This window comes from Dipodomys merriami, unplaced genomic scaffold, assembly GCF_024711535.1.
Source record: "Dipodomys merriami isolate MVZ:Mamm:240054 unplaced genomic scaffold, mDipMer1.0.p SCAF_39, whole genome shotgun sequence".
Taxonomy (NCBI): domain Eukaryota; kingdom Metazoa; phylum Chordata; class Mammalia; order Rodentia; family Heteromyidae; genus Dipodomys; species Dipodomys merriami.
In genome coordinates this window covers 217,018-225,763 of record NW_027205492.1, presented here as the reverse complement: position 1 = coordinate 225,763, position 8,746 = coordinate 217,018, and the positions used below count along the sequence as shown (strand labels likewise).

The window sequence follows — 8,746 nt, the reverse complement described above, 5'->3', positions numbered from 1 at the left end:
TGAGGCTCTGAATTCAAACTCAAGTGCCACAAGAAAAGAAAAAAGAACAATACTGCATTATTCATAGAAACCAAAAGTTTGAAAGAATTCCAAAGGTGGATACCAATGAAGGAGTGAATAACATACGGTATAGGCATGCAATTCAACCACAAAAAAAAGGTAAAATATCAATGCAAACTATATTCCCCTAGATGATGATGCTGGACAACTTATACTACATGGAAGAAGCAGAGACAACAGGCATGTATTGCACATGTGAGAGATGTGTAGAAAGGGCCAGTCCCTAGAGACGGAGTTGATCCCTGGGACAGATAGGAGTCAAGAGTAACTCTGAATGGATTTGGGGTTTTCTTGAAGTGATGAAAAACAGCAAACCAGGGGAACTATATTTTGTGGGGGAAGGCTTGAATTTAAGAGACATGGTGCATGAATTTATAATGTTTAGAATCCCAATGAGGTTCTCACAGCAGAAGTGGCAGGCAGGCAGCAGTTGAAACAGTAAATAGAATAGTGAATTCCTATTGCTGGACTCACTCTCATTACAGAGCAATAGTTCCCAGCCAGCTTCCACCTTCAGGAGTACTGTGGAATCTTTTTTATTTTTTAATAATATTCCCAGGACCACAGCATTGTCAACTATGCAATGGGCCCTTAACACTACTCCTACCCCCACAAGTTCTGATCATTGGAGATAAAAACAGAGGTCATCCATGCCATCAACCATACCTGGGTGTTTGAAGAATTTGGCAGGATGTTTGGTCTTCCAGCCTCCTTTTAACCTTTTTTTCTTGATCTACCTTTCTCAATTTCTTCTGGCATTGTTAGATATTGAACAAATACAAAATATAGAAAGATAGAAAAGGCCTGACCTGCTCTGAATACTGGAGAGTACAAGATGATAGACAAATCTCTAAAATATTAAAAAATAAAAAGGTAGTATTTATTTCCTTTTTTCTTTCATTTCCCCCCTTTGGCTTACCCCTTGTTGTCACTGTTTTTTATTTCAGTATCCTTTGCCTTGTATATAAGTTTACTTGATTTGGGGATGGGAAGGGAAATCACAGAAATGGTAAGACAAAGGACAAAGGGTGCATCTATGCAAGAGTGATACTCACAAGACACTAAGTTGGAAATGAACTTTATAACTTGACAGGAAAGAAGCAGGGGGGAGAGAAAACCAGTGAGTGGTTAACAATGTTTGACAAGAATTGTACTCATTTCCTTACTTATGTAACTGTAACCCCTCCATATGCCTTCACAATAAAATCAATAAATTTTTAAAAGGTACATATAAAAAATCTGCCACATAATCTGTTTGTGTGAGGTTCAAGAGCAGATGAAATGATCTATAGCGATTGAAATCAGAAAAGTGGTAGTGGTAGAAATTGACCAGAAAATGTAGAAAGAATTTTCAGGAGCAGTAAAGATGCTCTTCATTTTCATGAGAATGACATTACATAGGTTTTATATATATACATATATATACATATATATCATAAATATACATAGATATACACAGATATATATAGATACATGGTATATCTATCTATATAAATAGAATCATATACTTAATATCATTTGTGTCACTGGGCATCAATATTTATCTCAGTAAATTTTAAGAAGGAAAGTAAGAACAGATGAAGTAATATCATGAAATTCTTCATCAGTCACCCATCAGCCCTTTTGGTTTTAATTCTGTTAAATCCGGATAGCTGAGGCTGTCCTGTGGTCCATGGCCCATGTGCTTCACCTTCACCACTCTCACAGTTCATACATGGCATTGCAAAGCCATAAGGAATTAGAAACCAGTCAAGAACAAGGTCTTCCATGATGCAATTCCCTGCTGAATGTATCGAAGAACACAGGCAAACGCCTGGCAAGAAGTGACACGGGGAAACATCCAGAGAAAACTAGCTCAAATGACGTCAAGGAGAATCTCAAAAGGCTAAAGACTACAACAAATAAGTCTCCTTCCCGTAAACTTGCCGTACAGAAAGATGGAAAAGGCCTAGCCCGCTCTGCTTACTGGAGCAGACAAGTTGAAGAGCAGGGATGCTTTGCTTACCAAAAGGGCTCATCTGCCCACCCCCCCATGATTAATTTACACTGGATACCATCCACTAGGGGTTTCTTTGAAGAAAAGGTATATTCCTAAGGTGTATAAGAGAAGTTATTCATCCAGATTTCTAGTCTGTGCCACCAGTAAGTAATACCTTGGTGTAAAATAGATCAATAGGTACACTGAATCTGCCTGAGTTCACTGACTACCCTAACACCAAAAAGACCTGGCTTGCCACCTTATCTTTCCTGTTGGCCCTTTCTCTGGAAATGTCAGTGTGGGAAGGAAAGTAAGAATTGGTGATGGGTTTGGTGACATTATTTCTAAAGAAATCATTTGCATTTCTCAATTTCTCCTAACTGGGGCTTGCTGCAACTCCAGAAAGCCGAGATTGACACTACAGCCCAAATTAGCAATTGCCATGGCTGTTGGTTGAGGATGTTGATGCTGCTCTTATTATCAGAATGTCATTTAGTGCTACATTTAATAATAGATAGTTTTTGAGGATATGTAGACAAGTTACTGGCTTTTCTCAACCAGTTTTGTATTTAATATTGTTTTATCTTCAATACTAATGTCTTTCTAGTTACTTTATTTCTTAGGAATAAAGGGTGTCAAAAAGCCATAGTGACTTACCTCTTTTTATCCAATAGTCAGTTTCCTAGCTTATCTCCTTGTCCAGAATTTGTCAAATAAAAGGAACACTTGTTGACTTAATGTCTCATTTTGATACAAGTACCTCTGTCAAATAGAAATGTCACTATTAAATGTCCTATTGACTTTGACTTGGTATTTTTAAAGCATAGTTAAAGAATAATCTTGCTTTCATTTTCTTTTTAAGAAGCTGGTAGGTTGATACTGGTTGCCAAATCCTAATCCTTCTTTTTGGAGGGGGGGTCCAGTTGTGGGGCCTGAACTCTGGGCCTGGGCCCTGTCCCTCAGCTCTTCAGCTCAAGGCTAGCACTCTACCACTTGAGCCACAGCGCCTCTTCTGGCTTTTTGCTTATGTGATGCTGAGGAATTGAACCCAGGGCCTCATGCATGCAAGGCAAGCACTCTACCACTGAGCCACCTTCCCAGTCCTATCCTAATCCTTAGACCTATGAATGTTACCCTTTTTTCGCAAAGGTTTTGTTGGTGTAACAAAATCCATGACTTTGAGATGAGATTATCTTGAATGTCTTAGTTCCTACTGTCATCATACATATCTTTATTAGAAAGGGGCAGGAGATTAGACACATAATGAAGTGAAGTTAACATGAAGAAGCAGGGACAGTAGTGATGGATCCACAAGCAAAGGAATGCTGGCAGTCACCAGAAGCTAGAAAAAACAAACAGAAACTCTCATAGACCTTCCAGAAAATGCACAGTACTTCTGACACCCTGATTTCAGATCTCTGGCCTCTAGAACTATCAGAGGATAAATGTCTGCTGGTTTAGGCTGACAATTTCTTATAACAGCTCTGGAAAGCTGAAACAAAGCCCCAAATAACAAGAAGTAATGTATACACACTGAAATAGATTCAGGCAGCATCACCTAATCCTAACACCAAGAAACACCAAAATGAATAATAATGTAAATTTCATTACATGGACTTACAGCTATCTTTGTCATCTTCTTAATCTTATTAAAATATTAAATATTAAAATATTATTAAAAGCTACAGACTCTGATCTAAAGTAGTCCTTTCAGAGGGGGAAGTACTGGGATTTCAATTCGGGACCCCTCACTTTCTAGGCAGGTCCTCTATTACTTGAGCTATATTCCAGCTCATGTTCCTAATTCTTTTCTTAAGGGGGGAAATAATTATTTTTCTTTACATTTTTTATTGTCAAGGTGATGTACAGAGGGGTTTCAGTTACATAAGGTAATGAGCACATTTCTTATCAACCTTGTTACCCCTTCCCTCAATTTTCTCCTACTTTCCTTCCTCCCCAACCACCCCCCCCCCAAGTTATACAGGTCATTTCCAACATATTTTCTTGTGTAAGGGAGGAAATAATGATAACGGATTCCAATAGGTAAAGTCAGTGTGAGATGTCAACAGGTAACCAAAGTTGGTATTGCTAGGAAAGAATTCTGAGATATGTAATATGCTATACTAATGGCACTCCTAATATTAATATAATGATAGCATCCTAGTAAACTATATTTTGTTATAAAATATTAATTTTTTATATATAACCTTATTCTGTAACACTAAAGATTATTTCAGTCATAGTCACAAATGAATTGGCCCACACGCTACAGTATCTTTTTGTGTTCCCCTTGCATGATTGGCTAACTGCAAATATTATCTTCATCTTTCAGAGGTTGTAGTGTAGGGTCATGTATAGCAAATACCCTGCAACATGGACCAGGCACTCTTATCAGTAAGTGATTTCTCTGAGCCCTGACTTTGATGCCTACAACAACCCTATAGACACTATTGTTAAACTTATTTCAAAGCTTGGGAAGTGTACTCTATATAATCAGAATCCAATGTGGGTGGGATTTTTTGAGCACAATTACTTTATTGTCTGATTACAGATTGGTTCTGCTAGTCATATGTCTCTAGGCTTGTCTATACAACATAAAGTCCTGGCAATCATGAAAAGCCAGTGAGATGCCATTATCCCAATGCCCACGCAGCTGGAGGAGGCTTTGAAAAGAGACTTCCACCCTTGTAGATGTTGGCCAACAGAACTCAAATTCTGTGAATGGAGACAGAGAGGTCCTTGTGTTCAGAATGTCTTAAGCCAAGGGAAGACTGGGACATAGGTTGAATCAACAGGTTATAAACAGGCTATATAGGCCCTTAAAATAATGAGCCCATGGAGATGGAGCTGTGTGGCTCAAGTGGTTGAGTGCCAGCCTTGAGCACAAAAACGCTAAGGAACAGTGCCCAGGCCCTGAGTTCAAGCTCCAGTCAAAACACAAGAAGTATGTCCAAAGTATCTCTTAAAATGAAAATAGTTCTTTCTTGCTTAGCCCTAAAGTTTCTCTTGCTAGCAATAAAATGCTAAAGAGTGTAGTGTGCAGCTTACAAGGGGCTTCCTGAGGGATGCATGCATATCTCTCTCTGGCATCATATTATACGACCATTAATTCAACCATGAACTCTAGAGGCAAACATAGTCTTCATTCTGCTTCTTCAATGCACTGAAATAGTTCCTGCCTCTAGGTCTTTGCCCCTGCTGTTTCCTCTTCCTCAGACTTTCTCAGGCCTCTCTACATAGGGCTCCCATCAAATACCACCAACTAAGAGATCCTGATCCTCTCCTGATTAAGCCATCTTTAGTTTCCTCTGGGCTCTCTGTCTCTCTGTATTGCTCTGTGTGTCTCACTTGATGCACATTAAGAGACACTAATTTTTTTGTATATTCTCCATAATCCTGGTCACTATCTCTAATGATCATATTTATCCATTTATGTACTGATCTACTCTGAATCATCCTGTTTACAGCTCTTTAGTAAGTATGTACCTGGTCCATAAGATAAGCTTAATAAATATTTGTTGAATGAATAAATGGCTTTCTGAAATGTATCACCATCTGAGAAAATTGATGTGAAACTTGATTTTTAAAAAAGGGGATAGTAAATATAACCCCTAACTGTAATTTAAAAAATGCCTAAATATAGACCATGAAATTTCAATTGGAGGGAGAAAGAGGTAGAGGGGGGGGGGGGGCGTGTGGAAAGTTTCTGTGGGAACGCCAACTAAGAAAAGCAAGCAAGTTTACACTGAGTTCTTTCTTCCAAAAATCTTTTTTTTTTTTTTTTGCCCCTGGGGCTCAGTCAAAGTAAAGAATGGTGGACTTGGGGAAAAGCAGTGTGTTATTTTCATATGAAGAAGCAGGAACTGAAGTTCAAATAATTTGACCAGAAACAGAGAGAAAAACAGATATGAAAGCGGTCATCAGATTGAAACATATGCTTTATGTTGTAAGATGTATTGCGGTCACCAATAAGAGCAAGCTGATTCTGTATTGGCTGGCAGACATTGAGTGATTTGGGAATAGTAGAAATCAAATCAAGACCCCCCCTCTCATGGGGAATTAAGCTCCCAAGTTCATCCACACCATGCCTTCCGAGTGAGTTTCCTATGGCGTATTTTTTGAGCACTCAGAGCTGAATTGAGGTTGATATCTGAACCCAAAGATGTCAAGCTAGAGCTGGCTAGCTGCTTTTGGAAGTGGCTTGGCTGTGACAAAACCCATCTCTGCCCATTCTTAAAGCTGATCCTTTTTTTTTTTTTTTCCTCCCCAATGTAAAATTTCTCTTTTAGTCGCTTTCAGATCCTGCAAGGGGAGGAACATTTAAAAAAAGAGACATCTTTTATTTGACTTTGAAGTCTGTTGTTTGTTTCTGGCTAACTACAAATGAGCAGACATTTTCATTGTTGGTGTTTGTTATTATGATTGTGTTTGGTGGTCTGTGTGGTTGCCTGGCGGAGTGAGAATAAATGCTCTGGGATTAAAATCCTGGCCGCTGGACCACTTTGAGCCATGAGGACTTAGCAGTAAGGATGCTGTTCATCTCTCCAGCTCAGTTTCAGCCATACTTTACCCTGGAAGAACAAAAATCCAAACATATTTGGCCCTGGGCACTTTTTCCCTTGATTTTTAATCTTGAGAGCAATTTAAAGAAAATGTAATCCATATGTTTCTGATTCATTTAAATCACAAAAACATTGGGTTTTGAGAGCTATTTGATGTCAGAATGCCTTTTGAGATTTTTCTTTTAATAAACTTTCCAAGTCTTGCTGCTTTAAAAACACATACTCACGTTTTGCCAAGGGTGAATGGATTTGGGCTCTGAAGGATTTGGATTGAATTTGAAATTCTGAACTCATAAATTATGGCCACGTTAAGATAAAACCTGAGTCTACACAATACTCAAGCAACCCAACTTCAAGCCAAAATACTAGGTTGTCATCCAGATGTTGCCCAACTTGTTGTGCGTGGAGAGAGATCATCCAGATGATTTGCTGACTCTGCCTCTCCCATTTCAGATGTTTGCTGCTACATAATTAAGGCATGGGCAGCAGCTGTCAATCCTGGCACAGCCTCGGGAGATTGCTTTAAAAAAAATCTCTATGCATGTAGCAGGAGTACCATGTTCATGGATGAGGCCGGGGTGAGGAAAGGCTTATTTTTCTTTTTGAAAGCAGGTTATGCTTAGTACATTGCAAGCCTTGGAAGACTGAGAAAAAGAAGTCACTGGGTATGCTTGAGTATTTCTCAGAAATGGTGGGGAGAAATAGGTTTAATAACAGGTTTACAACATGTTTTTCATAGTAAAATGTAAATGGCGAGGCTAAATCAATAGGGAAGAGTTCGACTATTAGAAAAAACGATCAGGGGGGCTGGGAAGTTGGCTCAGTGGTAGAGTGCTCACCTTGCATGCTTAACACCCTGGGTTCGATTCCTCAGCACCACATAAGCAGAAAAAAAAAGCTGGAAATGACGCTGTGGCTCAAGTGGTAGAGTGCTAGACTTGAGCTGAAGAGCTGAGAGACAGCGCCCAGGCCAAGAGTTCAGGCCCCACAACCGGACCCAAACAAAAAGAAAAAAAAGAAAAAACGATCAGGGTTTTATCAATTAGGACAAACAGAAAATTGTTTTTCCTTTATATATCTTTGGGAAAGTCTGAATATCTGAATTAAGTTTTCAACTGTAAAATTTAGGAAATCTATAAATAAAGGTCAAATAAAGATTAAAACTTAGTACCCAAATCTTAATTGTAATGTGTAATTTTACACTCATAGATATGCTATGAGTGTAACACGCATATAACACTTTGAAGGCTGAAATGAATTACAGGGTATAAAATGCCACCTGATAGTTTTTCTATTCTGGAAACATACTGTTAAATAAAATGTGTCATTAATTTAAAAAAAAAACAAAGAGTTTTGTGATTTTTTTTTCATCATAGATAAAAGATGTAGGAACATCTTGTATAAAGCAAAATCAATTCCAGGGCTTTCATTAGATGAAGTAGTAATAAATGGTTACTTTTTTATAGGCATGTCAGGAGATAGAGAATAATAATATTTGCAGTTATTACTTTAAGTATTGGCCATTGAACTTATAAAGATCTCTCAGAGCTTATATCTTCAGATGTCTACATTGGGACTTGTTCTTTAAGGAAAGCCATTTTCTTGATGCCCACTGAGGACAGACAAGTTATAATTGTACAAAATGTCTGCACCTATTCTGATCATCAAGACTGGGGAGTGGCTTGTGCATTACTGACATCTAGCAAGCAAATATCAAAAATGCTGCTAAACACTTCCAGGTATGCACCTAATCTCCCCACCAACAAAGAACTTAACCAGCTCCCATGGTCATGATTGCTGGGTGGGGATAAGGAGGAATTCTGAGGTAGACAACATACCTGGAAGCTCAAGCCCTTGGCTCTTTGCTGTTGACATTAAATAGATTAGGATTGCAGAACTTTCCTAGAACTGGAACCCTGCAAGCTAGAGAAAGTGAAATTGTACCTGAGCAATGGTTTTCAAATGCAAGTTCACATCAAAATTACCTGAAGCAGTTCAAACAGGGATTTCAGGGAATACACCTCCCCCACACACACACATATACCTTCACAATAATGATTTGGGAACACTAGAGTAGGGCCCCAGAATGTACATTTCTAACAAGTACCCAGAAATACTAAGGCTAGTGACCTATAGACCACACCAT

General features: G+C 38.6%; 1 long non-coding RNA gene across 1 annotated transcript; it reads right to left on the bottom strand.

Moving 5' to 3' along the window:
* Positions 1–6,264: 6,264 nt before the first annotated feature.
* On the bottom strand, positions 6,265–8,507 carry LOC138805323 (uncharacterized). The gene is made up of 3 exons (XR_011365486.1): positions 8,439–8,507; positions 7,440–7,551; positions 6,265–6,340 (listed from the first exon to the last, which is right to left on the bottom strand). It is a non-coding gene; the product is annotated as an uncharacterized lncRNA (long non-coding RNA).
* Between the last annotated feature and the right edge of the window lie 239 nt (positions 8,508–8,746).